Source organism: Dipodomys merriami, unplaced genomic scaffold, assembly GCF_024711535.1.
Source record: "Dipodomys merriami isolate MVZ:Mamm:240054 unplaced genomic scaffold, mDipMer1.0.p SCAF_8, whole genome shotgun sequence".
Taxonomy (NCBI): Eukaryota; Metazoa; Chordata; class Mammalia; order Rodentia; family Heteromyidae; genus Dipodomys; species Dipodomys merriami.
The window spans coordinates 12,125,898-12,141,477 of record NW_027206401.1 but is presented as its reverse complement, the minus strand read 5'-3'; the positions used below and the strand labels follow the sequence as shown (position 1 = coordinate 12,141,477).

Here is a 15,580-nt window from a genome sequence, read left to right as displayed (position 1 = left end):
GTCCAGATCAGCAGTTTTTAGAAGTGTTCTCTATAGAGCACAAATGCTATAAAATACTCCCTGAAGAAGGGGCTCTGGCTTAAATAATTTCAGAAAATACTTCTTAATGTACTCTCTAGCCCACTCAGCCCTTTGGGGATCACAGCAGTGGTGTGCTGGCTTGGGCTCATTCTGGTTTGAAAGTTAGTTGCTAAGTTTTATAAATTTTGTGAGCTAATTATTAAACATAGTCATTATTAAAAATTAAATTATATAAACTTACATTAAATAAAGCCAATTAAAACAAAGATTAAATCATTACCAAAAATAATACTTTCTAATTAAGCTAACTATATTTTGCTTCTTCTTTGGGAGGATGGTACTGGAATTTGAACTCTATGCCTGATTCACAAGCATTCTATCACTTGTACCTCACCCCAACCCTTTTTGCTTCTGTTCTTTTTCAGATAGGATCTTGCCTTTTGCCTAGGGTCAGCCTGAGACTCAGTCTTCCTCCCTTCAACCCCCATATAGCTGGCATTACAGTGATACACCACCAAACCCAGCTTGTTTTTTGAGAGAGGACCTCACTAACTTTTTTGCTTATGTGGGCCTCTAACTGAGATCCTCCTACCTCCCAAATAGCTGGAATCACAGCATGATTCACTGCTCCCAGCTCTACATTTTGTTCTTACATGTGGCTATAATGTCCCCCCAAAACCCCATTTGGTAAAGGCGTTGTCCTCAATATGGTATTATTGGAAGGTGGAGGAATATTTGAGAGATGGAGACTGAAGGGAGTCTTTAGGTCATTGAAAACATGCCCTTGCAGTGGGAAGCATAGGACTCTGCTCTCTTTTCCTCCCTTTTCCTTCATTCTTTCCTTCCCAGCCATTAGGGGACTGGGCTTTCTCTACCACAAGCTCCTGCCATGATTGTCCTGCCTCAACACAGGTCCAAAAGTGAAGAGAACAGGTGGTCCTGGCCTGAAACTTCCAAAACTCTGAACCAAAATAAACCTTTTCTCTTTTAATGCTGATGGTTTCCAATACATTATTACAGTGATGGAAAGCTGACTGAAACATGTGTTTACTGCATGTCCATCTCTGTTGCATCTGTTATGGAAGCTCTGTGTAAAAAGTGCATTGCTATGCTTCTGACCTTCATCATCATCCTTGATGCCATGTTGGAAGCTGGTCGTCATGAGAATATGTACAGAAATCAGCAGATGCTTTCTCTTTTGAGTACTCGAGGTTAAACACATAGCAGCACACTATTAAAATTCCTCACAGCCCTATGGTAAACATGGTTTGTTATAGACAGCACTTAACTGTCTGAGTCACTGCTCTGAACTTTAATTGATTTGATCAGGATAGTCTTTTAATGATTAACATTAATTGAATCATGGACCTGGTTTTCTCAACATATCTAAGTGATGAACCTTTGCATATAAACTTGCTATCTCTATTTTTTTTTAGATTTCCAATTGTGGATATGATGAGGTTAACCCATCTTCTGTTTGATAACAAAGTTAGAATGTCAAAGTGAGTTCCACTTCCTAGTTCCAAGCAGTTTAGTTAAGGGAACAATATTTGGTAGAGAGACTCTATTTACACATCATCAATAAGTAAGGAAATCAATGTCTGCAATTCTCATCTTCTCCATTAGTAAAATAGGCTTTATCATGGGATTTTTGAGAATGCCGAAGATGATAGGGAGGATGACGAGGGGAATTACTAGACTTAACTGTACAGTGTTTGCATAGAAAAGGAAAAAGGAAAAATGGTATAGTAAATATGGTTCCTGAATAATCAGTAGCTGAATTGCCAGGTCTGTGAAGTCTTCTCCCAAATGCCCATAAAGAGGCTTTGATTGAAACTCAGTGTAGGGTAACTGAGGTCCCCAGAGGCAGCTCTGATGTGATTGTTCAGAGATCTACTGCCTTCATAGTCAAGCTCGTGAGAAACTGTAAATTTCTAAAAGATCAGATCAAAGCCAGTCATCCCCAGACTGATAGCAAGTATAAATGTGGCTGGGTGGTCCAAGGCAGATGGAATTTGTGGCACGGTGTTTTCAAGAAAGGGCCCTTTACCACAGCAAGCAATTGAGTTCAGAGGCCCAAGGCAATCTGACTTAAGCCTAGAGAAAGGTGATTTTCTCTCTCAGATAATATGACACCAATCCATTTTTGGAATAATATTTTCTAAGGATCTAGAAATGTTAGCCTGTCTCTTAGCTAGTCACTCTTCATAAGTTAAGTCTAAGGAGAGAGGAGAGGAGGCAAAATGAGGGAAAACTCTAGCCTTCTTTCTCTCCCTTTGATCCCTTGTCACATAAAGGATGGCAAAATGCCCGGCACATGCTTCCTGCTTTGGCTGGCCATCACCCAACAACTGGGGTCCTCGGCTGAAAGCCACAGGGCAGCCCTTGTACTTTTGCCTGTGACGATGATATTGTGGAAGTTTTAACAACCTGAATAGAACAGACAGAGTGACCACATGTTCACCAGTTTCAGTCCTCGAGCAGCATCTCCAAGGCCTGACCCAGGACAGATGACCCTGCAGAAAGAAGTGGATACTTGTCACAACAGGGGCCACTCACTGGAGGAGGCTGAGAACATGAAACTGCTATCCGTACGAACCTATCTCCATATTTTAATAATTGATTCAAGTGTCCCATAGCATACTGGCTGCAGTGGTTTGCATATGTTCAGGAAGCTTGGTCTCTAGCATATGGTATGCAGAGGCAATCTGATCTTTAATAGGCAGAGCCTAGGGAGGGGTTATGGAAGGCGACTGGGTCATATAGGCACTGCCTTCAGAAGGAATTAATGTCCACCCCCTCCACCCCTTGAAAGTCATGGAACTGGATTCGTGGCTGCCACAGCAGGTTGTTATAAAACCTGGCATTCCTTCTTCATCTTTCTTCTGCATTCTGGCACTGTCACTATTCCTTCTACTATCTATGAGGCTGCCTGATCTTGGATGTTAACCTCTAAAATATTGAGCTGAATCAATCCCTAATCTTCAAAATAGAACCAGTCTCAGGAATGGTGTTATAGCAACACAAAATGAACTGACATCAGCTGAACGTCATCCCTGGCTAGTCTGTATCCCTCCTTAGAAATGAGCCTTCTTCCTTCGCAAACAACCCTATTGATAAATATCACTCATATCAGAGACGTATAAAGTAACTAAGTGCTATCATCCTCATGTTATAGATTGACTCTTATGCCATACTTGGTCAAGTCAGTTACCTAAAGTCACACAACTAATAATTGGTAGAGCCAACGTTTATGAATGGGTTTGTCTGGCTTCCCACAACAGAGGCTCTAGACAGCACAGTGGTTCACAGAGGCTTTGAAGCTACATTGATTGGTTTCAAATCCTACATGTGAGGTACAGCTAGCTGTGAGACCAGAGATAAGTTCCTCATCAGCTGAGTGCCCAAGTCTCTTTATCTTTCAGATGGAAATAGTAGCATTTTCCTCAGAATTTTGGTGGCACATTGAATGGGCCATAAAGCCCTTGGAACCAACCTACCATGTAGTAACAACCAAGACAATTTCAGATTTTCATTTCATTTCTTAAGTCCAGCTTATGTATACCCTGTATCTTTCTAAGCTAGTGGATTCTCAAAGCAACTTACTAATTTTGCCTACTTTACATTCCCAGCCCAAACATTAAATGTCTAAGAAAACAGATTTCTCAGTTCACATTAGCTTTAAATATGTGATTTCAGAAACAATAGTAGGTACTTTTGCTACCATTAACTCAGTTACACTGAGTTCAATTTTCCATTTAATTTCACTTAATTGTCTTACTAGCTGAATGAAAGTCTCTAAAAAAAATTGAAAGGAGAAAGTTGGTGGCAGAGGTGATTAGGAGTATGGGAACCTGACTTGGGTAGTGTGCTGGCCCAAGATACTTTTTTTGTTCTGGAACTGAATAATTTAATAGTGTCGGTTGTTATTTAGCTATTACGAGGCCAATGGACCATGAAATGATTACCATTGAAAAAAAATTAGTCATGTCTCACAGGCTCCAACGTCCTAAAAGGGGAAGTATTTCATGACCTGAAAGGCACCACCAGCACCTGCATGGGGAAGGAAAGGGTCGTGAGCAGAAAATGTGATGGCAGCTTCTGTAGAAGATCTGGCAAGGCAGATAATTTGGTTTGCATCTAATCAATGGATTCTGGGCTAGTTGTCTGGTACCTGTCCCAAGGTAGTGATTGGGACAAGAGAATAATAGCCCAGATTATAAGAGGCTGACCAAGGAGGCAGTTGGGATTAGGACTCTGGATGTGGTTGGTCTGTATTTGAAAACTGATCCCAGGTGATTTCTTTCCTAACGCTAGCAATTAGTTCACTTTAGGAGAGATGATAAGGCTCCAGAAGACAAAGCATCAGAGTACAAGAAATGAAAGATATCTAGTATAGGTATGAGTCAAGCGGAAAAGGCCAGATAATGTGATGTTAGGAAAATGAACCCTTAAATATGTATTTTAATGTTTTCGTTTCTTTCATGCATGTATTTCTAATGCATTTATAAGATTATTCCTTTATTGCTTTGTATGTCCCTCCCCCACAGTGTAACCCCCGCTTTCACTATATTTGATATCAGTATATCATGTGGAGGAGATGGGGACAAACAAATCGTTTAAGGATTCAGGTGGACCTGTTGCAACAATGAGAAGTACAAAATGTCATGTCAAAACCAGCTTTACAATTTCGGTGTGGGGGGGGGGAGGGGGGTATAATTGGGTGGGGGGAGGGGGGTAAAATTGGGTGGGGGGAGGGGGGAGGCAGGGAAGGGAAGTGAAGGGTAAACAAAGGAGGAGGCTGCAATGCTTGGTAAGAAATGTATGCATTATTCTGCCCATGTAATTGTAGCCCCTCTGTACAGTATGTTCTCAAATAAAATAAAATACAATTTAAAAAAAAAAAAAAAAAAAAAGAAATGAAAGATACAGTCACTAGCCTGAAGCATGGAGCTTCTGGGGGAGAGGAGAGGAAGAATCTGGACAAACGTACATCCTCAGAGATGGCTACTCAGGTCTATTGGCCTTTGTTTCCCTCTTCCTCTTCACTAGGGTGAAGTGGAGATAAGGTCTCCACTGGGAGCGATCCTGGCATACTTGTGCCCCACCCATCCAGCCTTTCCTTCTCCAAGACCTGCCTCTTGCTACTCCTGTTCACCTCTTCCCATCTTCTCCCACAAACACCTGGGTGTCAAGGCTCTAAGCCACTGGGGTTGGACCCTGGAAAACCTTGTTTCTAATCCCTGCTTCCCCAGAACCAACAACTCTGTCACAGGGCATTCAAATCCTTTCAATCAGTATATACAAACAGGCCTTTCACAGAACACCCACAAGCAGCAAAGACATATACAGACAGACTCACAATAGACGTATTCACTAGTCTAAGCAGAACTTCTGGGGATGGGCTTGCATTCCAGTGGGCTTTGGAAAATACTGATCTGTGCCCTCCTAAAAGGGCGAGGCCAAGAAGAGATCTGAAGCTGACCAAGACAGCTTTGGGAGAAATGCCTCTGGGTAGAGTTGCACCCCACTGAAACATCTCTGTTCTCCACTAGCATGAGCTGAAATTTCTACAGACATAGAGAGTAGGTATACCCAACCCAGATGTTCTACCCCATTTGTAGGGAGAAGGACAGAAGGACAGGTACATTGGAAGCTGGGGCCTATATGACATCTGTGTATTGGAAACCAGTTATCAAAACATGTGGAGGGGAAGGGAAAAAACAAATCGTTTAAATAGGGATACAGGTGGACCCATTGCAACAATGAGATGTAAAGTCATTATGTCGAAAATGAACTTTACAACTTTGGGGGGGGGGGAGTTTTGGGTGGGGGGGTAGGAGGGAGGATGGGAAGGGATGGGAAGGGGAAACAAAGGAGGAGGCTACAATGCTTGATAAGAAATGTACTCATTATCTTGCCCATGTAATTGTAACCCTATGTACAGTATTTTCACAATTAAAAAAAAAAAGATGAAGCCACACTTCATTTGCACTGATCCCTGTAAGCCAATGTATATAACTGACATCAAACTATCTACTTTCCTAACTGAGTTAGATTCTGAAGTTCTGTCTTAGGGTAGGGGACATTCCCTCAACTAGGAGCTTTCCTTCCAGTAAACCAAAGTGCACAGATGTGGAGCTGAGATGAGTGTAATTACATAGCTGTTTTCTGATGGAGAAATTCCTATTTGAGAGTTACTTCAAACCCTTTGGAACAAGCCAACATTTCCATCTATGAGAAAGACAAAAAGTCTCATATAAAAAAAGCCCCATCAGAAAAATTATATAAGAATTGGCCTTTGAAATTCTGGTGTTTTTCTAACTTTTATCTCAGTATAGCTGTATACTGTACTCTATTTGATGTTTTATAATGCATATATTTAAGCCTTCTGCAGTGAGCCCAGATTGTCAGCAGTTGTTACAAAACTGAAGCTATGGAGAACAGACATTTTTTTCTCTGTTTCACTCAGAGTATGTATGAATAGTAAACATCTCCAGACTGCTTCTGCTTTTTCTGGATTAGATATATCCATTTACCTTCTTTACCCTCTATCTGGAAAGACCCCTCTTTGTTCCCTGTCAACTTCATGCCCAAATGCTTGGTCAAGATCTATTTCTCTGACCACCCCAGCCTGAAGTAGTGGCTTCCCTCTCTCAATACAGAGCAGTTATTGATAATAGATAGCTTTGGCAGTTAGCCCAGGATTGCCATAAAATACTTCTCCCTTCAAATGTTACTTAAACACTTTAATGCTACTTACCATCCCCTTCTTCATCCTGTTTTTACTTTCCAAGGTTTCAGATTCCAATGGTATTGGCAGACTGTACTCAATGGAGAACCCAAGGTTTAAGTTGTACTCTAGTCTGAGTAGCATGATGAAATCCATGGTCCCATTCATCCCTGCTCAGGACATGAACATCTCTTCGTTTAGCACATCTACACTACCCTCTATCTGCCCATTAGTCACTTAGTAGCCATCTTGACTGTCAGATCAACTGATGAAATATCACAGTGCTTGTAGCCTAAAGCTTCATCAGACTACCTGTCATTTGCCTTACCACATCTCATCCCAGAGTCATTGTATCATGTCATATCATCAAAAGAAGATAGGTACATACAATAAAATATCAAGTGAGACCTCATTCATGTAACTTTAATTGCTGTAACTGTGATAATCCTTAGTATAAGGATAAGCTATTGTTAATTTCTGACTGTGCCTTATTTACAAATTCAAGTATACCATAGGTCTACTTTCTGGGTTTCTATAGGTCACTTGAGATTTTCAATTTTGAAAGTGCCTTTTTCTCAAGCACAAAAAATACATTTGTATCCCTCCATCCCTCTGAATCGCCATCCTGGTGTCCAAGGCAGGGCCATAACCACAGGGACTGCAGGGTAAGGTGTGCGGGTGGCCTCTGCTCTGATGTGCACAATACCCTGAAACTGATGCTTTACTTGTATCCAGTGAAGTAGATCCATGAATTTCAGTTCAACTAAATGCACCATTTCAAAATAGACCAGCTTGAAAAGATGAAAGACCGTAAATCACACAGAACAAAGTCAGCACCGAAGGGAGGACAGAGCTATCCTTTCCACCCATTATTGGAACTCTCCCAGCAACTAAAACCCACAGCAGGAAGGATAAAAATTATAATATCCTGGGGAAGACTACAATTGAAGAAAGTTGGATTGGTTGCTTTTCACAACATTTAACATTAAAATGGACCTTATTTCTTTTTGAACACAATGATTAAGCACATTTAGAGAATTCTCTGCAAGCAGTCCAAAGTCCATACTTGTTTTCTATTGCTGCTGTAACAAATACTAAACTTAGTGCTTAAAACGACATATACAAATTTAGGTCAAAACAACAACACACATTTTTCTCATTGGTATCAGTATTACAGGTATCAGTAGGGTTGTGTTCCTTGCAGAAACTCTAAGAAAAATCCTGTTTCCTTGCCACTTTCAGCTTCTGGAATGTACCTACATTCCTTGACATTGACCTTCTCATCCATCCTGAAGTACAGTATCTTCTCATCTATTCTCTGTTCTTCTGTTGTCACTTCTCCTCTGACTCTGGCCCTCTTGGCCCCCTCTGATAAGGACCCTGTGAGTACACTGGGCCATAAAGAACCCAGAATACTCTTGCTCTTTCCAAATCTTTACCTTAATCAGCCGAGTTCCCTTTGCCTTGCGCAGCAGCACATTCATAGGTGCCCTACATGACATTGGAGAGCCATTATTCAGCCATCCACAAGGTCTTTCTGTAGCACATATTTACAAAGATGTATAAATATGTTATTCTCGACTGGAGAAAATAGAATAATCTTTCAATCAAAGAACCCATAATATGGAATCTATTTTCCACATTTATTCTCCCCTTTTTTCTCTTCATTAGCCTCTATAGTGCACCATGGAAAGAGATAAGATAACCTGATAACTCCATTAATCAAACAACTCTAATCAGTCACTTCAACAGATCTTGTTTGAGCCGGTAACATTAGCAAAAATACTTTGCTATACTTTGATCCCAGGAGCCCAGGGAACACCGCAGCCCATACACCATCCACAGCGCCTGAAGCCCGCTGTTTGCACTGCAGCTTTGGGTCATAAAACAAAGGGCTGATTCAGAGGAGGGGAAAAAAATCAGTCCCATTGGTTGTTTGACTTTCACGTAGGCAAAACAAGCATTTGACTGATGGGCCCTTTCATTTTTCTTGTAGTTATTTCAGCTCCTTATAACTACAAGCTAAGTGTGCCATTTATACAAATGTACAGTAGTCTATTTATAGGGTTATCAAATGCTTTAATTCATCTATGAAATCAACATTTACCAGTCCCAACACTCATGTTTACCTATGGCATGCCAAGCCTTACCACTTCCCACCCCCACCTCCACCTCCTGTTTTTCTCTTTTGCCCTGGGCAGAGTTCTCTATCCAATCAGATCAGAGCAACTTTTTCTTTTTCTCAACTCAACAAATATTCACTGAATGGCTATTATGCACCAGGCATTGAGCTGGGTCCAAAGCCAAAATGTGTAGTGGTATACAGCGAGGCTGGCTTAGCAGTTTCTCTTAAGAGAAGCTAAACATTACCCAGACAGTGTGGGTGACTCCACAGGTTAGAGATGTGGCTGGGAGTTCAGCATCAGTCATTGAGTGGCTGATATTAGTGCCAGGGGAGAGATGGAGGTTCCGTGTTACTGGGGAAAGACGTATTCGATCTTACTGACCCTGATTGTGAAATTCTAGGCTCTTGGAAATTCTTGGGGAAGCAGATCTGTTCACTGAGATACAAAGGTCAAGTTTGCAATAGAATCCCAGGTTCCTTTTTCTTTTGAGACTAAATTTTATTGCAAAGTTATCTAAGTACACTGGGAGATCTTAACTAACATCTGTTGGTAAGAAAGAAGCTTTATGATGCCAAAGTGGAACAACCATTAAATTCGGGCTGACAATCCAGCCTCCACTCTAACAACACAATGGGTGTTCTTTGCATACTGGCATTTGGGGACAAGACTGACCTTTAAGGCTGAAAAAGGCCTCCAAGATGCTTAATGATCATAGGAATGGAAAGGGGAGAGGGATATAGTGATCCCAGTGTGTCCCTGGAGAAGTGAAAACGCATATGACTAAATCTGTACCCCAAGCTGGCTGCATCGGTGATTCATATTTGGTTCAATATGCAAAGAAGAAGCTTCAACAGTATTGCCATCGGACTGCCTTAGGGCAAGGAGAGATAGATCTCTGTCTAGGGAAAGGAAATGACAGTGATGGGGTAAGATGAGCAGGCAGGGATAAAGAAGACATGGAACTATAAAAATGCAATCACACAGGAAGACCTTCCAGCTTCTAGGGCTTGTAGAGTCTTTTGTCTTCCCACAAAGACAGTCTGGAAATGCCACTGGAACAGAACAATAGGCTAGAACCTACTAGTCCACGGTAGTTGGTATGTTGTGTGTAATTTACATTTCTGGAGACTTCCAGATACACAAATATTTACTTCAAAGTCATCACAATAGAACTTACCTCAGGGCAATTCCCTTGGGCTTTTTTTTTTAAACTAAAAAACTGCAATACTGAATTTCTTTGGTGAAAAGACAAAGTAACACAATTAGCTTATGAGCAAAATAGATTAACAATATGTTGTACACCTGAAAAAAATGCTTATAATAGCTTGTAAGTACTCCTGCCACCAAAAAATAGTAATGTGAGATAATGTATATGTTAAATAGCTTGAGTTAGTCATTTGATCATATATTAGTGTCAAAAATATCATATTTTCTGCTATAAATATGAAAACATTTTACTTGTCAATAAAACATGTCAGTTAAAAGAAATCCTCTTTTTTTAAAAAAAGAAATCCTCTTAAAGTGAGGGAGAAAAATGAGGAGGGGTAACCAATTCGACAAGAAATGTACTCACTACCTTACTTACGTAACTGTAACCCCTCTGTACATCACTTTGATAATAAAATTTTAAAAATTTTAAAAGTAAGACAAAGTACAGTGCAAAATGTCACACTAAAGATAAAAATTATTTGGTATGAGCACTATCTTAAATAGCAAACTTAAATTTAAGAAGATAAAATTTATATTGCATTTAACAAAATCTAGGTTAAATTGCAGTTATGCCTTAAGAAATAAATAGCTTGGGCTAGGAATGTGGCTTAGTGGTAGAGTGCTTGCCTAGCATGCATGAAGCCCTGGGTTCCATTCCTCAGTACCACATAAACAGAAAAAAAAAGCCAGAAGTGGTGCTATGGCTCAAATGATAGAGAGCAAGCCTTGAGCAAAACACACACACACACACACACACACACACACACACACATACACACACACACACACACACACACACACACACATACACACACACACTACAAAGCTCAGGGACAGTATCCAGGCCCTGAGTTCAAGCCCCAGGACAGGCAAAAAAGAAAGAAAGAGAGAGAGAGACAGAGACAGAGACAGAGACAGAGAGACAGAGACAGACAGAGACAGGGACAGAGAGACAGAGAGACAAAGAGACAGAGACAGAGAGAAAGAAAGAAAGAAGAGAAAGAAAGAGAGAGAAAGAAAGAAAGAAAGAAAGAAGAAGGAAGGAACAAAGGAAGGGAGGGAGGGAGGGAGAGAGAAAGAGAGGAGACAGAGAAAAAAGAAAGAAGAAAGAAAATAGGATAAATGGCTTGAGTGTTTTTTAGAGGAAATTGTCACTTTCATATAAGACATTATTTCTCTTAACATTTATATTTAGCTTTTGCAATATGGTCATAGAGAAAATAATTGGAAAAAGAATTCTGATACATTACTAGATTTCCCAGTGTATCCCTTAATTCTTTGACAGTCAAGTCATTTGCTGTATAAGGATATATCTGGCTTTACCTTTACTAGACTGTTTTTTGTCAGAATCTCTCTGTTAGACTTGGTTGTAAGAACTCTGCGTGATTTCAACAAAACTTTCTTCAACTTTATGAGGTCCCGACCGTTTGGTATTTTATTGTTGAATGTAAACAACATCTGACCATCGGCAGGAGACCAGCCACAAAAGGCCTTGACATGATGAGCTGAGAAATGCTCCAGGGTTAAGCTGAGAGTGTTTTCGTCTAAGGACTAATTTGCCAAGTGGTCAGATCGTTAGTGAATATTTTCAGATGTTGTTGGGTTTTGCTTGCCTCTGATGTTGGCTTGCCTATGCATCTTGTAACTTTGTAACCATAGGGACTCTTTAATGAATTTGGGGATAACAAGGACCTCCTAAAGTTTGAAACTCATATTATCTTAGAAACCAAGTTCCTCATCTACCCAAAAGCTAAGTTAGCCTCTAATATACACATATAAGAATAGAGTAATTTTCTTGCAACTGTACTTCTCCTCATTTGTGAGTGATTTTTATGGAAAAATGTGTCTTGGTTGTGAGGGCACCAGGAATATTATCTTCCTTTTCAACCAGAAAGCAACAGCTGTAGCAGCAGCCACCCAGGCACCAAAAGATCATTAACTCTGAGGTAAGTAAATGAGCATACAGACTATAAAATCTCTCCAGCCCTCAAAATTCATGGTAAGGTGGCTCTCTACATCATTTGAAGACCTTTCCCTGAGTAGATCATTCCATGTATTCTAGAGTAAGCCACATTAGTAGGAATCCAAATACCTTCCTGCTCAGAGGCGACTATAAACTCAAATGCTGCTTGAATATTTATCTCTATTTAGTCTCTCTGCCTGATTTCTTTAGCTACAACATGGTTTGTATTTAGGATCTGTGTATGTGGGCAATTTTTCATGGTTGGGACACAGTCTATGATCCTTTGGTGGAGTATATTCACACAAGTAAGTCATTTGAAGCAAGTAAACCAACCAGGTGTGCAAAAGCAGAAAAGACAAAACAAAACCAGAAATACAAACGTCCTTAATCCGTTACTAATATATGTGTAATTTTATTTCCATTTTTTATATTTTTATTGTTATTATTATTAAGGAGTTGTACAAAAGGGTTACAGTTCAACTCTATTACTAATTATACTCAAACCTGTCTTGATTTATATCCTATGAGCTTTGCATTTGTAGTTGGAATGTCAGGCAAAATGTTTTTTCCATGTTAATGTTGAAACAACATGTAGTGTGTCTGAGGATACTGGCAACCACTGAACTACAACTTTTATGGTTATGTTTTAAACCACAAAAGGCCAAGGATTTATTTCTGTTAGGTGTATTTGAAATCATGTTTATGAAAATCAAATTCATAGCTTAATAACAAACTTTTATCACAATTTAAAACCTGATGTCATTGACTATAACACATGCAGTGGGAGGATCCAGACCTCCCATCCAGCATAGGCACCTAGAAAAGAATTCAAAGAGAGCACAGATTAAAACTTAAATGAATTCCAAGTGAATACAAATAGTTAAATGAGCTCAAAGAGAATATACCTAGGGGCTGGGAAGTTGGCTCAGTGGTAGAGCGCTTGCCTTGCATGCCTGAGGTCCTGGGTTCGATTCCTCAGCACCACATAAGCAAAAAGAAAAAAGCCGGAAGTGGCGCCGTGGCTCAAGTGGTAGAGCGCTAGCCTTGAGCTGAAGAGCTGAGGGACAGCGCCCAGGCCCAGAGTTCAGGCCCCACAACCGGACCCAAAATAAAAAAAAAGAGAATATACCTAAAAACCTCTTTTTTAAAAGAGATTTAAAAGGACAAATTGAAAAAAACTAATAATAATGAAACAAGTCAATGTAATACTCAAAAAAGATCTCAATGAAAAGACACAAATTCTAGAAAATAGTCAAACTTAAAGCCAAGAGATGAAAATGAAATGGAAACACTCTCCCACAAAGTAAATGATATGGAAGACAGATTTTCTAAGTATAAAGACAGATTAGATATAGCAGAAAAAGTTAGACAAAAGTACAGGGAAAGGATCAAAAGAGCATAAAAAGAATTTAGAAGGCCAGGTGCTGTTGGCTTATTCCTGTAATCCTAGCTACTTAGGAGGCTGAGATCTAAGGATCGCAGTTCAAAGCCATCTCAGGCAGGAACGTCCGTGAAACTCTTATTTCCAATTAACTACCAGAAAACTGGAAGTGGCACTGTAGTTCAAGTGATAGAGCACTAGCCTTGAGTTGAAGAGCTCAGGAACATCGCCCAGGCTCAGAGTTCAAGACCCATAACTGACCAAAAAATAATAATTTGAAAAAAAATGTTAGGATTCATTAAAAGACCAAATTTACATACTCTGGGCCTTGAGGAAGGATAAGAGAGGATAGCTAAAGGGTGGGGAAATATATTCAATGCAGTAATAGCAGAAAGTCTCCCAATCTGAAAAACAGAAGCTTATCCATGTGCAAGAGACTGTTATAACACTCAACAGACCAGACCAGAAAAGGAGCACCCCCAATGACATATTACATTTTAAACAACAAGCACTGAGAACAAGAAAAGAATGCTAAGAGCTCTAAGAGAAGATATAGATCATATACAAAGGGAAACCCATAAGAATAATAGCATATTTCTCAACAGAAACCTTAAAAGCCAGGAAGGCTTGGAATAATGTATTTCAAGCAACTAAAGTTAACAACTGCCAGTCTAGAAAACTCTGTGAATATTTCATTCACAACAGAAGAGCAAATAAAAACATTCCATGACAAACAAACAATAAAATAATTTATCACTATTCTACCAGCACTAAAGAAAATATTCAAAGACATTCAAAATACATAGCAAGGGCTGGGAAGGTGGCTCAGTGGTAGAGCGCTTGCCTTTCATGTTCAAGGCCCTGGGTTTGATTCCTCAGCACCACATAAGCAAAAAGAAAAAAGCTGGAAGTGGTGCTGTGGCTCAAGTGGTAGAGCGCTAGCCTTGAGCTGAAGAGCTGAGGGACAGCACCCAGGCCCAGAGTAAAGGCCCCACAACCGGACCCCCCCCCCCAAAAAAAAAAACATAGCAAAAGATCAATGAAAGCACGAAAAGTAGAAAAAAAAACATGTCCCACCAGAAGTGTAGATAAGCCTCAGAAAAACAGAAAAAAAATTAGGAGGAAAATGACAGGAGTCAACTACTATATACCTTTCAATTTTAATGCTCAATGTCAACAGATTTAATTATCCAATCAAAAGACATGAAATAGCAAGTTGGATCAAAAGGCAAGACCTAACAATCACATATGTCTTACAAAAACAAACACATAGAATGAAAATTTGGAAAAAATAGTCTTTCAAGCAAATGAATCCTGAAAACATGCAGAAGTAGCTATATTTATTGACAAAGTTTGTTTGACAAAGTAGAGTTCTAATCAAAATTAGTTACAAAAGACAAAAAGTCTTCATATTAATAAAGAAAACTAGGGCTAGGAATGTGGCTTAGTGACAGAGTGCTTGCCTAACATACATGAAGGCCTGGGTTCAATTCCTCAGTACTTCATAAATAGAAAAAGCCAGAAGTGGTGCTGTGGTTCAAGTGATAGAGTGCCAGCCTTGAGCAAAAGAAAATCAGGGACAGTACCAAGGATTTGAGTTCAAGCCCTAGGACTGTCAAAAAATAAAATAATGGAAACCATCAAGAAGGCAGAGTAATCCTCAAAATCTATATACCAAATTCTGGGGTACCCAACTTCATTAAACAAATAATTTAGGACATAAAAACACACAGAGACCCTGAACACAATAACTGGAAACTTTACTATCCCGGATAAATAAGGAAAAAAAGAAATAAAGGGCATCCAAATAGGAAAAGAATGAGTCAAACTAACTATGTTTGCAGACAGTAAGATCCTAAAAAGATTCTACAGACTTTACTTCAAAAGTTCTAGAGCTGACAAACACCATTAGCAATGTAGCAGGATGTAAAATCAAAACACAGTAGCTTTTCTGTGTATCAAGAATGAGCAGGAGAAAGGAAATTAGAACAATTCTATTCATAAGAGTCTAGTAAATAATAAAATACCTATGAATAAATAACCACTGAGGTCAAGGGCCTCTACAAATACAACTATAAAACTTTTTGGTTGTGTGGTTTTAACTCAGGACCTGGGCGCTGTCCCTGAGTTATTTTGCTAAAGGCTAG

At 39.6% G+C, this 15,580-nt stretch overlaps 1 long non-coding RNA gene across 5 annotated transcripts in view; it reads right to left on the bottom strand.

Moving 5' to 3' along the window:
* The window catches only part of LOC138819385 (uncharacterized), a 199,422-nt gene that overhangs the window by 82,695 nt on the left and 101,147 nt on the right, over nt 1–15,580 (bottom strand). For 2 of the 5 annotated variants that reach the window (XR_011369412.1, XR_011369420.1), the window contains one exon: nt 12,468–12,868. The exons of the other annotated variants lie outside the window; for them this stretch is intronic. This is a non-coding gene — a long non-coding RNA (uncharacterized lncRNA). Of the gene's footprint in view, nt 1–12,467; nt 12,869–15,580 lie in introns of those variants that run through there. 5 annotated transcript variants of the gene reach the window in all.